A 16,532-nucleotide genomic window follows, 5' to 3' on the forward strand; every position below is an offset into this window, starting at 1 on the left:
CCAGATTTTTATTTTCGTAAGAGTGCAGTGGATCCAAAAGGTGATGATAAATATCCACCACCAACAGTAAATATCCCTGACCCCCTCACCAGCCACACCATCTCTTTTGTACCCTGCACAAGCTGCCTTCCCCAGAGTTGTCTAAGCATCTGTCACCCCGTATCCACTCCTCAACCCACCCGCTCTGGCTTCTAGTGCCGTCTCTCTACAGATACTTTTCTCTGATGCTACTAGTCACTGTCCAGAGTGCAGATCGAGTTTTCAGTTCTCCTGCTACTTAATGTTGTCAATACTTGACACTGCCGACCAACGACATCCTCGTTGGGATGTGCTCTTTCCTCACCTTCCAAGTTTTTCTCCTTTCTCTCTTGCTTAGCCTCCATTGCTAGTTTATCCTTCTCTTCCCAGTCTTTAAATGTTGGAGTTCATAAAGATTCCCTCTTAAAGCCTCTTTTCCCCTTGTTCTTTAGCCCTGGGCAGTGTCGTCCATTCATGGTTTCAATTATCATCCATACGTGTTTGACTCAAAAATATGTGTCTCTAGGAACTTCCAGGGTGGTCCAGTGGTTAAGGCTTTGCCTTCCAATGGAGGGGGTGCAAGTTTGATTCCTGGCCAGGAGTCTAAGATACTATATGTCTTGGGGCCAAAAAAAATGAAGCATAAAACAGAAGCAATACTGTAACACATATGAGTGGTAGCTGCTTCTTACAGCTCTTTTCTCTGCCTTGCCTCACTTTTGCCTTTTTGTCCTTTCAGCCCTCCACAACCTATATAATTAAATCCCAATATTAAAACCTCTCTATTAAAATACTTAGGGCAGTTTCTGTTTTCTCAAATGGGCCCTTACTGATACAACAACTTTGGTTATGAGTCCATTTGGGGTTTTTTCATCTTTTCTTAAGTCATTTTCAATACTTTCTATCTTCCTAGAGATTTATCCATGTTATCAGCAGAATTGTGCCAAGGATTTTCTTCTAGTTCTTTCAAAATCCTCTGTTTCTATGATAATAAACCTAATCTCATTCGTAGATTTTTTGATTCATTCTCATATTCTTCCTTATTTAGGGTATTTTAGGTTTTTGTCCCCTTTCTGAAGAAACAACTGCATTTGATTAATTTGTGAATTCTGTCATTTTTTATAATTCACTATATTTTTATCTTATGAATGTATTTTTCTGCTTTTATCAGTTGTTTTCCTGTTTTTAAAAACATTAAGTTGGCTATTTAATTCATTTGTTGTCATCTTTTCTACCTAGTAATGAAACTGCCTAAGTGTATGGATTTTTCCTTGATTCCTACTTTACTTCTTTTAATTGTTCTTCTTTAGATAGACTCTTTCTGTGGCTTTGATATCTTCTTTGGCCTAAAAGTTATTTGAGATTTTTTTAAAAGTGAAATTTGCTCAGTCATGTCCAACTCTTTGCAACCCCATGGACTATACAGTTCATGGAATTCTCCAGGCCAGAATACTGGAGTGGGTAGCCTTTCCCTTCTCCAGGGGATCTTTGAACCCAGGTCTCTAGCATTGCAAGCAGATTCTTTACCAGCTGACCCACAGGGGAAGCTCTAATTTCTATATAATTAAGTTATTTTAGATTCTTTGCTTGTTATTAACTTAAGCTTCATTATTTGGGGTCAACAAATATAATCTCCATTAATGTACTTGGGAGGACTTACTGAAGTTTTCTTTGCTTATGCCTTATTCCTTCAATTCTAATATAAACTTTAATTTCACTGCTCTTTTTATTGATTCTAAGACATTTTAATATTTATGAAATGTGACATCTTACCAACAATGAATGGTATCTTGCAGTTACCTATTGGTAGTGTTTTTACTTTCTTAGTGGGACATAAAATAGTTAGATTTTACAGTCTGATGACATCTTAAATATAATGAATATATTTTGTTTAAATCACTCTAAAATTGTAACATGCCTCAAAATCTCTATGAAAAGAAACTTGACAGCTATTAGGTTTTTTCCCTACAGCTATTACTGAGTCATTGGTGTATCTTATTGTTGATGAAATCTTACAATGAAAGACAAAGTCTTATAGTTCTACGGATACATTAAAAAAAAAAAGGAAGTACTACCTCTTTTCAGGGTATAAAGTTCAACATATATCTATTTAATCAATTATCTTAATTATGCCATTTAAATCCTTAGGGAAACCTTACTTAGATTTTGATGATAGTGGTACATGAGGAGTTGGTATACTCAATCTGTTGTACTGCAGAATAAGTCAAAGTATCCAATTTTTGGACTTGTTTATTTCTCATTGTAGTTCCTTCAGTATTTAAATGTATGCATGTTGAATATACATTATTTGTTGCACAAATAAGTGTTAGTTCATTATTTGAATCGTACCTTTTATCATTAAAAATTTATTCTCTTTGTCATTTTAATGTGTTTTTAAAAATTTAACCTTACAGGATATTAATTTTGGTGACCAATTTTTCATTTTGGTTCCATTTGCCTGATGTTTTTGCCCATTGTTTTAATTTAAATCTCTGTATATTGAACTGTTTTTGTAGTAATTGGATTTTGCCAGCTTCCCCAGTCCTTGGTTTTTTAATTTCAATTCATCTCTTGGTTGACTTGATTTTGTCATCAGGTGATTTTTTTCCCAAGAAGAGCTTGTGGGTGCAATATTCTCTGAGTTTTTATATGTTTTAAAATACATTTCTTTTTTTATATCTGGACAACAGACTGACTATAACATGATGGGGTCCCACTCCCTGCCCCAGAACTCTGAGCATTGCTATGGCAAAGTTTGAAGTCTCCCTGATTTATTCTAGCTTTTTCCATGGATGCCCATTAGATTTGAGGGCTTCCCTGGTAGCTCAAATGGTAAAGAATCCGCCAGCAATGCAGGAGACCCTGGTTTGATCCTGGCATCGGGAAGATCCCCTGGAGAAGGAAATGGCAACCCATTCCAGTCTTCTTGCCTGGGAAATCCCATGGACAGAGGAGCCTGGTGGGCTACAGTCCATGGGATCACAAGAGTCAGACATGAGAGTGACTAACACACATGTAAGATTCTATGTATTCACTGAGGTTCAGTAACTACTTGTATATGTCTCACTCTATATCACCTTTTCCCTTGAATTTAGTATACACTCAATCCACAGATTCATGTCTTCCTTAATTTCAAGCGAATTTCCTTTAATTTTATCACTGAATATTTTTTCTCCTCTAGGTTTTCTATCCTTTTCTTCTGGTGCTTATCAGTATTCTTTTGTCTCCCATTCATAGCTGTCACTTTTTTTCCCTATTTAGTTTCACTTATTTCCCCTTTTTCAATTCAAATTGGACAGTTTGTTTTCAAGGCATCTCCATATTACTTTCTTCTGATATCAGTAACATCTATTCTACTTTGTGTCTTTCAAATGTGATTGCATTCTGAAATAATTCATTTAAAGAAAGATTTTTAAAAATCATGGTGAATATGTCAATATTTGATAAAATTGGGTTGGAGGTACATGAGAAATGCATATCAAAACCACAATGAGGTACCATCTCATGCTGGTCAGAATGGCTGCCATCAAAATGTCCACAAACAATAAATGCTGGAGAGGGTATGGAGAAAAGGGAACCCTCTTACACTGTTGGTGGGAATGCAAACTCGTATGGCTATGGAGAACAGTGTGGAGATTCCTTAAACAATTGGAAATAGAACTGCCATGTGCTTAGTCGCTCAGTCGTATCTGACTCTTTGCGACCCCATGGACTGTAGCCCACCAGACTCCTCTGTCCATGGGGTTCTCCAGGCGAGAATACTGGAGTGGGTTGCCATGTCCTCCTCCAGGGGATCTTCCCAATCCAGGGATCAAACCCAGGTCTCCTGCATTGCAAGCAGATCTGCCATACAACCTGCATTGCAGGCAGAACTGCCATACAACCCAGCAATCCCACTGCTGGGCATACACACCGATGAAACCAGAATTGAAAGAGACATGTGTACTCCAATGTTCATTGCAGCACTGTTTACAATAACTAGGACATGGAAGCAACCTAGATGTCCATCAACAGATGAATGGATAAGAAAGTTGTAGTACATATACACAATGGAATATTACTCAACTATTAAAAAGAACACATTTGAGTCAGTTCTTATGAGGTGGATGAAACTGGTGCCTATTATACAGGGTGAAGTCAGTCAAAAAAAAAAAACACACCAATACAGTATACTAACACATATATATGGAATTTAGAAAGATGGTAATGATGATCCTGTATACAAGACAGCAAAAGAGACACAGATGTAAAGAACAGACTTTCGGACTCTGTGTGACAATGTGAGGGCAGGATGATTTGAGAGAATAGCAGTGAAACATGTATATTCAGTTCACTTCAGCTCAGTTGCTCAGTCATGTTCGACTCTTTGTGACCCTGTGAATTGCAGCACGCCAGGCCTCCCTGTCCATCACCACCTCCCTGAGTTCACTCAAACTCATGTCCATTGAGTGGGTGATGCCATTCAGCCATCTCATCCTCCGTTGTCCCCTTCTCCTCCTGCCCCCAACCCCTCCCAGCATCAGAGTTTTTTCCAATGAGTCAACTTTTTGCCAAAGTATTGGAGGTGGCCAAAGTATTGGAGTTTCAGCTTTAGCATCCGTCCTTCCAATGAACACCCAGGACTGATCTCCTTCAGAATGGACTGGTTGGATCTTCTTGCAGTCCAAGGGGCTCTCAAGAGTCTTCTCCAACATCACAGTTCAAAAGCATCAATTCTTCGGCGCTCAGCTTTCTTCACAGTCCAACTCTCACATCCATACATGACCACTGGAAAAACCATAGCCTTGACTAGACGGACCTTTGTTGGCAAAGTAACGTCTCTGCTTTTGAATATACTAACTCACTCTGTGTGTGTGTGTGTGTGTGTGTGTGTGTGTGTGTGTGTGTAGATAGGATAATATACATGTATTTTTTGTTTTAGAGCAGTCCTTTCATTTATGAATTTATTTCTTTATATTTTACTTTTGGCTTAATTCTCCCTTTCTCTCTTCCCACATTAAACTTCATCATACTGATAATCCATAAATCAAGTTAGTCTATTGTAAATACTTTTATTTTATTCACAGAGATCTAATCCTATGCAAACACAATGTATCTACACAGATAAATGCACACACACAGTACTGGTCAGCTAATCTGCATAATAAACTACCCCAAAACTCAGTAATTCAATATGGCAGCTACATAATATTGTAGTTCATAGCTCATGAGATTGGAATTTGGTTCCTCTTGGATAGGTTCGCTCATAAACCTCAGGATCAGCTAGGGACTCTACTCTAGGTTTGATTTGTCTGTCTTTTATCTTTGCTAGAGTTGCTCTGATTCAAAGATCCCTCATCATCCTCCTGGAATCAGTGAGCTCACCCAAGAATAGCCTTCCCATAGCGATAGGAGAAATAGAGGCAGGCAGGCTCAGTCGCCCAGGCACTTTTTCAAGTGTCTGCTTGTGCCACATCAGAGGACACCCCTTTGGCTTACATCATAATCAGTGGGCAGGGGAATCAGTTTCATCTGTTTTTTTTCATTTTGAAGTTCTGGGGTTAAAAAATTTTTTTAACTTATTTATTTATTTATTTTTAAATAGAAATTTATTTACTTTAATTGGAGGTTAATTACTTTACACTATTGTATTGTTTTGGCCATACATCAACATGAATCTGCCACAGGTATACTCGTGTTCCCCATCCTGAACCCCGCTCCCTCCTCCCTCCCAGTACCATCCCTCTGGGTCGTCTCAGTGCACCAGCCCCAAGCATCCAGTATCATGCATCGAAACTGGACTGGCAATTCGTTTCATATATGATATTATACATGTTTCAATGTCATTCTCCCAAATCATCCCACCCTCGCCCTCTCCCACAGAGTCCAAAAGACTGTTCTATACATCTGTGTCTCTTTTGCTGTCTCACACACAGGGTTATCGTTACTATCTTCCTAAATTCCATATATATGCGTTAGTATACTGTATTGGTGTTAACTTATTTATTTTTTAATTGAAGGATAATTACCTTACAGAATTTTGTTGTTTTCTGCCAAACATAAGCATGAATCAGCCATAGGTATATATACGTATTTCATCTCTTGATGGAAGAAATTGTGAAATTACATGGCAAGGGCATGAGTACAGGAAGGAGCACAAAACTGGAACCATGATGCTATCTATCTTATACACAGATATGATAAACAAACATACATGCCTTCATCTGGTGAGTGTTTGCTTTACAAATGTTGCTGTTATTTAGTCGCTAAATCTTGTCTGACTCTTTGCAACCCCATGGACTGTGGTCCGCCAGGCTCCTTTGTTCATGGAATTCTCCAGGCAAGAATACTGGAATGGGGTGCCATTCCTCCCCTCAAAGGTCAAACCCACGTCTCCTGCATTGGCAGGTGGATTCTTTACCGCTGAGCTACCAGGGAAGCCCTTACGAACAAAGGTTTACACTAATTTGTGTGCATCTTTCTTTTCTCAATGATGCTCATGGAAATACCTCCAAGTCATTTTCGTTACTCTGATTCAATTTTGTTGGCTGCACCCCATGAGCAGTTTGTGGGATTTTTGTTCCCCAACCAGGGGTCAAACACATGCCCCCTACAGTGGAAGTGTGCGGTCCTAACTACTGTACTGCCAGAGAAGTCTCTCTGATTCAATTTTTAAATGCTGCATATTATTCTATTTTGTAGATGTACTATAATTATTTAACCATTTCTCTCCTGATGGGTGTTCAATTTGTTTCCTTTTTTCTGGTTATTCATTTTGAACGATACAGAAAAAAAGTCTCTTCTGGGTAAAAGGTTATTTGTATTGCTAATTTTAATAGAAATTTCCAGGTTACATTTTAAATAAAGCTTCAGCGCTTCAGTTTAATCAACAATTTATGTCATTCTTCCCTACATTACCCCTAAGAAGTGGGAGCATTGCTCTTTATTAATCTTTACCACTTTGTTGTATATAAAATGACTACTGCTTCATTTTTCCTTTCTCTAACTGGTTATGAATTTGAGCATCTTTTCATATGATTTCACCATTTGAATTTGCACTTCTGTTACTAGTCTGTTTATATCCTTTCCTCCTTTCTATTGAGTTGCTTTTCATTTTCTTATCAATTTATAAGAACACTTTGTATATTATAGAAACTGTACCTTTGATTGTCCTATGCCATATAGTATTTTTCTGGCTCTTTGTTTATTCACTTATTTGTGGTATCCTTTGTCATGCAAAAGTTTGGTTTGAGGCTGCTTTTAATGTTTAAATACTTCTTGAACTAAACGGTTCTAGAAACACTGCTGTGCTCAATAAGCCAGTGTAATCATTAGAAAGTTGAGTGGGGGAGGCGGATCATCTCTTGACACTGTGCAGAGCTTCCCCCAAATTCTCAGTGTGTGCAAAAGAGAAGTGAAATAGGGCATTTCAATTATACCTCTACAAAATTGAAAAAGGAGAGAGATAAATGAGAAGTCACAGGCAAAGGACATGTGACTGAAGCCCCAACAAGTGTTATTTAATGGAAAAAAGCCCACTTGGGTTAACTAGACCTGAAGGAGGGGCTCAGCTAGAGCACTGTATTCATTTCCTGGGGCTGCTATAGCAAGGTACCACAAACGGGATGATTTCAAGCAACAGGAATTTATTGTCTCACAATTCTAAACATCTGAAATCAAGGTGTTAGCAAGGCTGTTTTTTTCTGGAGGTTCTAAGTGGGAGGTTCTCTTGTCTCTCTCCTAGCTTCTAGTGGTAGCAGGCAATTCTTGGCTTTCCTTAGCATGTAAACACATGATTTCAGTCTCTGCCTCCATTATCACCTGGCTTTTCTCCCTGTGTGTCTTGACATGGCGCTCTTATAAAAACACCAGTCATTGGATTTAGGGCCCACTATAATGCATTATGGTGACTTCCCTGGTGGCTCAGATGGTAAAGCATCTGCCTAAAATGCGGGAAACCTGGGTTCGACCCCTGGGTCAGGAAGATCCCCTGGAGAAGGAAATAGCAACCCACTCCAGTACTCTTGCCTGGAAAATCCCATGGACAGAGGAGCCTGGTAGGCTACAGTCCATGGGGCTGCAAAGAGTCGGACACGACTGAATGACTTCACTTTCTATAATGCATCATGATCACATGTTAACCTAACCAGTTACATCTGCAAAGACCATATTTCTCAATAAAGTCCCATTCTGAGGTTCTGGGTGGACATGAATTCTTCAGGGACACCATTCATCCCAGAACAGTCTGTCCTTTGCCTGCATCTCCTTCTAAAAATATCACATCAGTCTTGCATGCAAATATATACCCAAAAGTCTTGTCACATTTCAGCATTGATTCTAAATCGAAAATCTCATACAAATACTGTCAATTCAAAAAGTTCAAAATCTTGGGACTGCCCCAGTAATTTAGTTTCACCAAACATTTGGGTAACCACTCAGTTCAGTTCAGTGGCTCAGTCGTGTCTGACTCTTTGCAACCCCATGAATCACAGCACGCCAGGCCTCCCTGTCCATCACCAATTCCCGGAGTTCACTCAAACTCATGTCCATTGAGTGGGTGATGCCATCCAACCATCTCATCCTCTGTCATCCCCTTCTCCTCTTGCACCCAATCCCTCCCAGCATCAGGCTCTTTTGCAATGAGTCAACTCTTCTCATGAGGTGGTCAAACTATTGGAGTTTCAGCTTTAGCATCAGTCCTTCCAATGAGCACCCCGGACTGATCTCCTTTACGATGGACTGGTTGGATCTCCTTGCAGTCCAAGGGACTCTCAAGAGTCTTCTCCAACACCACAGTTCAAAAGCATCAATTCCTTGGCACTCAGCTTTCTTTATAGTCCAACTCTCACATCCATACATGACCACTGGAAAAACCATAGCCTTGACTAGATGGACCTTTGTTGGCAAAGTAATATCTCTGCTTTTGAATATGCTGTCTAGGTTGGTCATAACTTTCCTTCCAAGGAGTGAGCATCTTTTAATTTCATGGCTGCAGTCACCATCTGCAGTGATTTTGGAGCCTAAAAAAATAAAGTCTGACACTGTTTCCACTGTTTCCCCATCTATTTCCCATGGAGTGATGGGACCGGATGCCATGATCTTCGTTTTCTCAATGTTGAGCTTTAAACCAACTTTTTCACTCTCCACTTTCACTTTCAACAAGAGGCTTTTTAGTTCCTCTTCACTTTCTGCCATAAGGGTGGTGTCATCTGCATATCTGAGGTTATTGATATTTCTCCCAGCAATCTTGATTCCAGCTTGTGCTTCTTCCAGCCCAGCGTTTCTCATGATGTACTCTGCATAGAAGTTAAATAAACAGGGTGACAATATACAGCCTTGATGTACTCCTTTTCCTACTTGGAACCAGTCTGTTGTTCCATGTCCAGTTCTAACTGTTGCTTCCTGACCTGCACATAGGTTTCTCAAGAGGCAGGTCAGGTGGTCTGGTATTCCCATCTCTTTCAGAATTTTCCACAGTTTATTGTGATCCATACAGTCAAAGGCTTTGGCATAGTCAATAAAGCAGAAATAGATGTTTTTCTGGAACTCTCTTGCTTTTTCCATGATCCAGCAGATGTTGGCAATTTGATCTCTGGTTCCTCTGCCTTTTCTAAAACCAGCTTCAACATCTGGAAGTTCACAGTTCACGTATTGCTGAAGCCTGGCTTGCAGAATTTTGAGCATTACTTTACTAGTGTGTGAGATGAGTGCAATTGTGTGGTAGTTTGAACATTCTTTGGCATTGTTTTTCTTTGGGATTGGAATGAAAAGTGACCTTTTCCAGTCCTGTGGCCACTGCTGAGTTTTCCAAATTTGCAGGCATATTGAGTATAGCACTTTCACAGCATCATCTTCCAGGATTTGAAATAGCTCAACTGGAATTCCATCACCTCCACTAGCTTTGTTCATAGTGATGCTTTCTAAGGCCCACTTGACTTCACATTCCAGGCTGTCTGGCTCTAGGTGAGTGATCACGCCATCATGATTATCTTGGTCGTGAATGTCTTTTTTGTACAGTTCTGTGTATTCTTGCCACCTCTTCTTAATATCTTCTGCTTCTGTTAAGTCCATACCATTTCTGTCCTTTATCGAGCCCATCTTTGCATGAAATGTTCCCTTGGTATCTCTAATTTTCTTGAAGAGATCTCTAGTCTTCCTCATTCTGTTATTTTCCTCTATTTCTTTGCATTGATCACTGAGGAAGGCTTTCTTATCTCTCCTTGCTATTCTTTGGAACTCTGCATTCAGATGCTTATCTCTTTCCTTTTCTCCTTTGCTTTTGACTTCTCTTCTTTTCATAGCTATTTGTAAGGCCTCCCCAGACAGCCATTTTGCTTTTTTGCATTTCTTATCCATGGGGATGATCTTGATCCCTGTTTCCTGTACAGTGTCATGAACCTCATTCCATAGTTCACCAGGCACTCTGTCTATCAGATCTAGTCCCTTAAATCTATTTCTCACTTCCACTGTATAATCATAAGGGATTTGATTAGGTCATACCTGAATGGTCTAGTGGTCTTCTCCACTTTCTTCAATATAAGTCTGAATTTGGCAATAAGGAGTTCATGATCTGAGCCACAGTCAGCTCCCGATCTTGTTTTTGCTGACTGTATAGAGTTTCTCCATCTTTGGCTGCAAAGAATATAATCAATGTGATTTTGGTGTTGACCATCTGGTGATATCCATTTATGGAGTCTTCTCTTGTGTTGTTGGAAGAGGGTGTTTGCTATGACCAGTGCGTTCTCTTGGTAAAACTCTATTAGCCTTTGCCCTGCTTCATTCTGTATTCCAAGACCAAATTTGCCTGTAACTCCAGGTGTTTCTTGACTTCCTACTGTTGCATTCCAGTCCCCTATAATGAAAAGGACATCTTTGTTGGGTGTTAGTTCTAAAAGGTCTTGTAGGTCTTCGTAGAACTGTTTAACTTCAGCTTCTTCAGTGTTACTGGTTGGGGCATAGGCTTGGATTACCGTGGTATTGAATGGTTTGCCTTGGAAACAAACAGAGAACATTCTGTCGTTTTTGAGATTGCATCTGAGTACTACATTTCAGACTCTTTTGTTGACCATGATGGCTACTCCATTTCTTCTAAGGGATATAATGGTCATCTGAGTTAAATTCACCCATTCCAGTCCATTTTAATTTTCTGATTCCTAGAATGTTAACGTTCACTCTTGCCATCTCCTGTTTGACCACTTCCAATTTGCCTTGATTCATGGACCAGACATTCCAGGTTCCTATGCAATACTGCTCTTTACAGCATTGGACCTTGCTTCTATCACCAGCCACATCCACATCTGGGTATTGTTTTTGCTTTGGCTCCATCCCTTCAGTCTTTTTGGAGTTATTTCTCCAAACGTGATCTCCAGTACTATATTGGGCACCAACCCGGGGAATTCCCCTTTCAGTATCCTGTCATTTTGCCTTTTCATACTGTTCATGGGGTTCTCAAGGCAAGAAAACTGAAGTGGTTTGCCATTCCCTTTCCAGTGGACCACATTCTGTCAGACCTCTCCACCATGACCCTCCTGTCTTGGGTGGCCCCACACAACATAGCTTAGTTTCATTGAGTTAGACAAGGCTGTAGTCCATATGATTAGATTGGTTAGTTTTCTGTGAGTATGGTTTCAGTGTGTCTGCCCTCTGGTGCCCTGTCTCAACACCTACCATCTTACTTGGGTTTCTCTTACCCTGGACGTGGGGTATCTCTTCACGGCTGCTCCAACAAAGCGCAGCCGCTGCTCCTTACCTTGGACGAGGGGTATCTCCTCATGGGTGTCCCTCCTGACCTTGAACGTGGAGTAGCTCCTCTCGACCCTCCTTTGCTGGCACAGCCGCTGGTCCTTGGATGTGGGGTTGCTCCTCTCAGCCGCCTCCCCTGACCTTGGGTAACCACTAGCCAAAATTAAATTACTTAATATAAAACTAATTAAAATTAACTGAAACTTAAATTCTGGATAAGGAAATGGCAACCCAGTCCAGTATTCTTGCCTGGAGAATCCCAAGGACGGAGGAGCTTGGTGGGCTGCCATCTATGGGGTCACACAGAGTCAGACGTGACTGAAGCGACTTAGCAGCAGCAGAAACTTATATTAATTACATATCATTAAAAATTTAGTTCCTCAGTTGCACTGTCACATTTCAAGTCCTCCACAGCCACATATGGCTGGTGGTTACCATACTGAGCAGCTCGGAAATAGGGCATTTCCATCATTGCAGAAAGTCTTATTGGACAGTGCTGCTCTAGAGTATCTGACTTTTTTTGTTTTTGAGGCTGTTTCTTCTGATGTGAATTCTTCCTCCAACTTGTGTTTTATGTTTACTTTCTTCTTTTTTCCCCTAGTTTTGCAGGTGGAGGAGTAGAAGTGGTGCTAATATTGATATAGGCCATGCAGGGTCCTTCCTTCCTTTTGCTTATCTTTATGTGGTGGCAGTTCTGAAAAAGACCACTACTTAATAAAAACGTGATGGAGCTTTAGGCTTTCATCCATGCCGACTAACTGGAAATGAACTTAACATCCATCATAAAACACTAAAAAAACTGGACAATATATAGGAGACAAGACTTTGCTGACTTTAGACCACAAGTGGTAGAGATGGATTATCCTTGAGAGAATGGAAACACAGGAGGGGAACCTCAAATTCACGTCTCCTTTCTGACTTAGAGTACTTTTTGGATCATGGTGCAGACCAAGCAGAAGATGCTCATGTTACTGAGTTGAGGAGGTCAGAGTTTGGGGCAGCTGGAGCATATGGGATTTTCTGACAGAGTACTAAAGAGAGATCAGAGCAGAACAGGACCTAGAATAGCCAATATAGTCTTGGGATTAAAAAAAAAGAGTTGTAGTACTCAAACTATTCAAGTTCAAGCATTAATATAAAGCTACCAAATCAAGACAGAAATCAAGGCATAAAGACAAATAGATTAATAAAACAAAGTATAATACATAAATAGATATAGATACCCAGTCAAGTCATTTATGATAAAGTGTGCTGTGTGCTAAGTTGCTTCAGTCATGTCTGACTCTTTGAGACTCTATGGACTGTAGCCCACCAAGCTCCTCTGTCCATGGGATTTTCCAGGCAAGAATACTGGAGTGGGTTGCCATTTCCCCCTCCAGAGGATCTTCCCAACCCAGGGATTGAACACGTGTCTCCTGGGGATCCTGCATTGCAGGCAGATTTTTTACTGCTGAACTACAGGGAAACCCTATGATAAACCCTATGATAAAGAGGCCAAGACAATTCAATGGAAAGAAGGAAAGTCTTTTCAAAAAGTTTTCCAAAACAACTATTCATCCAACTAATTTTGGTTTTTGGCCTCTTGATGAAACATAGACCTAAGCAAACAAGCTAAAACTATAAACTTTTGGAATTAAATGTAGGAAACTATCTTTATGAATTTAAAGAAGCAAGGATTTCCAAATCAGGACACAAAAGAAACTAATCATTAAAAATTGTAAATTTGGTTTCATTGAAAGTAAAAACTCCTCATTCAAAGTAAGCTAAGAAAATGAAAAGGTACGCTATGGTCTAGAAGAAAGTGTTCATAATGTATATGTCTCACAAGGGATTTATATCCAGAATTTATAAAGAATGCCTTCAATAATAAAATAAGAAGCAGCCCAATTTTAAAATGCATAGAATACTTGAAAAGACACTTTGCAAAAGAAAATATATGAAGACCAATAAGCATATGAAAAGATATTCAACATCATCAGTCATCAGAGAAATGGAAATTAAATCACAATATGATACTTCTTCATACCCACTAAAATGGCTCAAATCTAAAAGTCTGCAAACACTAAATTTTGGTGAAGATGTGGAGTAACTGAAATCCAGCATTACAGCTGGAGCACAAAATAGTACAACCACTTCGAAAAACTGTGTTTCTTGTAATGTGAAATGCACACCTGTACTATGACCATTGATTCTACTCTAATTCATTCAAAGAAATAACTTATGTCCACAAAAAGATTTGTTTAAGACCATTTACAGCTTTTTTTATTCATAATAACCGAAAATTGGAAACCATACAAATGTCTGTTGACAGAAGACTGGATATATGCAGTATATTCACATGATGGAGTACCAGTCAGCAATAAAAATGAATGAATTGCTTATACATGGAACAACATGAATGAATCTTAAAGACATTATGTTGAGCAAGAGAAGCCAAACACGAACAAGTACATACTCAATGATTATGTTGGTATGCAGTAGAAGAATAGGCAAAACTAATTGATAGTGATAGAAATCAGAACAGTGATTGATTGTATTGGAGGGAGGGGGAAAGAGGAGTAGAAGTTGACTGCAAGGGGGCACAAGAGTGCTTTCTTGCATGATGGAAATGTACTATTGTATTCTTGATCAGGATGGGAATTACAGAGGTGTATACATTTGCCAGAACTCATTGAATTGTAAATTTAAGATTTGTGCCTTTTATTGTAGGTAAATTTTACTTCAAACAAACAAAAGGAATATTGTGAGGACAATAAAAGGAAGTATGCTGTGGTAGCCTGCAGCTTTAAATCGGGTATGGTGGCTTAGAAAACTATCCAAATCTCTCTCTCTTCTATAGGATAAGGAGTAGATACTGTTTAAACTGGTTGGTTTAACTTTTCAGCTCATTGGAATTTTTTCTTTCATCAGTTTATATTTTTCATCTTGTTTGATTTGGTTTGGTTTGGTTTGACTTTTCTTTGCTATACAACTCTGGCTACTAGCTGCCTTATGGCAAGCTGTTATTACTCCTGCCTCATCTAGTGAAAATTTATCTGGTCTGGGGAAAACAAAAATGGCATATCCATGGTGTTTTTTGTTTTTGGCCATGTTGCACAGCATGCTGGATCTTTCCTGACCAGGGATCTAGGGATAGAACCTGTGCCCCCTGCAGTGAGAGCGCAGAATCTTAATCATTGACCACCAGGGAAGTCCACACTGTCTTTTCTTTACCGCTGCCTTCCTTGTAATTCTTCAGGATGGAAATAAGTCTATTCAGTGATGGTCTCTAGTCCATCATGGCCCACTCACCCTCTCAGCCCATTCTCAACCAACCCATTGCCTGTAGATGCCTCAAAACCCTCCCACTTATGTGCAGAACCCTGCTTGAGATCTGGAGAGTTATTTCTTAGCTCCCCCCATTCCCCTGGCATTGGCCCATAACTTTGTCCAAGGTTCCCTTTACTTGGCAAATATCCTTCACTGTGCTGTATGGAGGCATAGTAATCATGTCTTACTTTCAGCATGGGTGGAATTTTGTTTTCCTTCATTCAAATCTGCGGGCTTGGAGCAAAAGGGTGTAACAAATATACATTTAATTCACCATCTTTTGTTGGAAACTCTGAATCTGGTGTGAGCTTTTAGAAATCCAGATTTGGCACTGCCCCTCCCATGGCAAAAGCCTTTGACTGGCCTCCCAATGCCAAAGGTAGAGTCTCAAAGCCCTGAGATAGCTTACAAGGCTTGATGTGGCCTGCCTTTTACTTAGCTTTCCAGTGTCATCTCACTGCTGGTCCGCCACATCTAGGATACCCCAGTCATTCTTTTTTCCTTTTAAGATAACTTTTACTGTTCTTTTTCAAATGATTAGAGTAACTGCATCCTATGGTAGTGAATTGGAAATATAGAGAAGTATAAAAAAGAAAAGAAAATCACCTTTAATCATACTTCCTAAAAGATATCACTGATAACATTTTGTCTTATTTTATTTCAGTGTTATTCCTATGCATAACATCCAGATATTATTTTTATGTTATATTATATATACATATATAATATAAAAGTTTAAGGCAATTAGAGTCTTTTAGACTTCTTATTCCACTCTACACTTTATTATAAGCATGTTCCTGTGCTATCATTTGCCATCATCATTATATTTTAAGTTCTAGTGAATATTAATAAGCATTTACTCTGTACCCAGTACTACTTGGCTAAGCGCTTGACATGGATTTTCTCATTTAATACTTGGAACCATCTGTGAGGTACTAGGATGTTCCCATTTCACAGAGAAGGAAATAAAGGCTGACAGAGGTTACATAACTTGCTCAGACTCACATAACTGGTAAGTGTTGGAGCTGGGATCTGAATCCAGGTAAAGAAAATCTCAAAATTCTCCTGAGGTGTCAGTAGAATAGTCTTTTGAACACTGATTAAATATTGAATAGATTGTTGTTGTGGAGAAGGCAATGGCACCCCACTCCAGTACTCTTGCCTGGAAAATCCCATGGACGGAGGAGCCTGGTAGGCTGCAGTCCATGGGGTCGCTGAGAGTTGGACACGACTCGGTGACTTCACTTTCATGCATTGGAGAAGGAAATGGCAACCACTCCAGTGTTCTTGTCTGGAGAATCCCAGGGATGGCAGAGCCTGGTGGGCTGCCGTCTATGGGGTCGCACAGAGTCGGACACGACTGAGGTGACTTAGCAGCAGCAGCAGCAGCAGCAGCAGATTGTTGTTGTGTAGTCACTAAGTTGTATCTGACTCTTTTGCAATCCCAGGGACTATAGCCTGCCAGGCTCCTCTGTCCATTAGAT

General features: G+C 39.7%; 1 pseudogene; it reads left to right on the forward strand.

The window, feature by feature from the left end:
- The window catches only part of LOC128069593 (transcription factor AP-2 gamma-like), a 68,298-nt pseudogene that overhangs the window by 12,222 nt on the left and 39,544 nt on the right, over window positions 1-16,532 (forward strand).

The sequence above is a fragment of the Budorcas taxicolor genome, chromosome X (assembly GCF_023091745.1).
Source record: "Budorcas taxicolor isolate Tak-1 chromosome X, Takin1.1, whole genome shotgun sequence".
Lineage (NCBI taxonomy): Eukaryota > Metazoa > Chordata > Mammalia > Artiodactyla > Bovidae > Budorcas > Budorcas taxicolor.